We start from the raw sequence: 1,984 nt of genomic DNA, 5'->3' as shown, positions 1-1,984 counted from the left end.
CTATGTCCTTGTTGTATTATACATTTAGTGTCACTTTTTTGATTATTTACAATGTTATTGGATTGTACCATTTTAGCTGATTACTTGTTAATTGCTCACTGAAACCATATGCAGATGTCTGTAAAACAATCAATAAAAGAAAAATTCTGTATTAAATCCATTTTGGTAAGACTTAGCTAATTTGTTTTGGTGCCATTGGATTCTTTGCCCCTGAAAATGTAGATTTAGGTGTTGAAATCAAAGTCCTAGCTTATTCTGAAGCCGAGAAATCACAAAATTTAGGTTTTTCGGACGCCATTTTGAAAAATCCAAGATGGCTGCCATGCAGACACCTGTGCAAATGGAAACATTGGTTTTCTGATTGCTTATACCATCTACTTTTCAAAAATATATATTGTTTTCCAACTATCCAAAAAAATCCAGCGAAAATACAAAAGGAACCTGAGTATAGGATTTATTTTACCACGGATGTTTTAAATGCCTCTTTCAGTGCTGTAACTGGGAAGGAGAGTAACACAATTTCAATTCTCTGTCTGTTTTGCACATAAGAAGCATTGACAATAAAACTTCTTGAACTTGAAATTTGAGATGAATTTGTTGAAATTAAGCTACTCAAACACTGAGTTTATAAAGAAAAACTCAAAAGATGTTGGTTATTGCAGTTCGTGTTGCTGCTAGCTGTTAGCATCAGCTAGCACCAACAACGCTAACCAAAACTTCTTGTGCTACAAAATAAAGTTCAACCAACAGCTTAAACGTTTTTTTAGCCAGCTTTTTCCAGATCAGGTCCAATCAGGTCTCTGATCCTACCCCCAAGTCCATTTGATCCAATATTTGATCAAAACCAAACCAAACTTGGACCCGACAGTTTTAACTGGGTTATCAGCTGAATCCATCAGTTTCTGGGTGAATGAATATAAATAAAACCTGTTGACTCTGAGGTTTTACAGGATAATAAATCCAATTTAATGGTGATACTATTTCAGGTTTAGGTTGTCTGTTCCTGCTCCTCAGTTTGGCCACGCCCACTCTCACCTGTCCTCTGTCTCATCAGTGCTTTCATTCCTTCTGTCTCCATGTTTGTTGAACTCATAAAGTTTTTAGTTTAATTCCTGAGCTCTGACCTTTCAGGTGACCTGTTGATGTGAAAGTTGATGAAACGCATTAAATCTCTGACTGTCAGTCAGAAACAGCTCTGTGTTCGCTCCTTCAACCCAAACCACAGAAGAAACTGAGGAAACTCTGTCCTGGATTTATTGTTTCAGTCCCAAACGTGTCGTTTCTCAGCTTCCCGACTTGTTCAGCAGATATTTCTGCTTGTTGGTTTCGGTCCAACCTGCTGCAGGTCTCAGCTGAGGTCATCTGGAACAAAGCTCAGCAGACAAAATCCGCTGAACGTTCGCCTCTTTATGTCTTTTTCAGGCTGAGTTCAGGGGGAAGTCGTCTGCGCGGGGACAGGATCTGTGGTGACTTGATCAGGGACAGTCCAAACATGTGGGACGCAGACTCTGTGGTCCACAGGACTCCAGAGACTCTGCTGCTTGGGTTTCCCCAAAACCATCTTCAGGAGACCTCGTAAAAAATCCTAAAAAGAACCCAACGTCCTGAAACTGCAACATTTCCGATTCAAACCCACAAAACATAAAACCAGCAGAGCCTGGAGTTTATTTTAGAAGAAAAAACTAATTATTTTCATCTTTGAAAAAACATATTACTCTATAGCATTCAAATAGATTATAAATACGAAGAAAATAAATGTAATCTCTGCAGCTTTATCTTCAAAGAAAACATTTTCTTTGATGTCGTTTGTCTCACCAGGAACCAGCAGAACCAAAGACCTGGGCCATGGACCCAGCTCAGTACCTAGTATTTACTAGGGGTGCAACAATGCGTGTACCTGTATTGAACTGTATCGAACCATATCGAACAATACAGATTTTAAAAAATTACTTTATCAACTTGTCTTCTGAAGATGCTCTGTGTT

Source organism: Austrofundulus limnaeus, unplaced genomic scaffold, assembly GCF_001266775.1.
Source record: "Austrofundulus limnaeus strain Quisiro unplaced genomic scaffold, Austrofundulus_limnaeus-1.0 Scaffold557, whole genome shotgun sequence".
In the NCBI taxonomy this organism is placed as follows: Eukaryota; Metazoa; Chordata; class Actinopteri; order Cyprinodontiformes; family Rivulidae; genus Austrofundulus; species Austrofundulus limnaeus.
Note: the sequence above shows the minus strand (reverse complement) of the source record.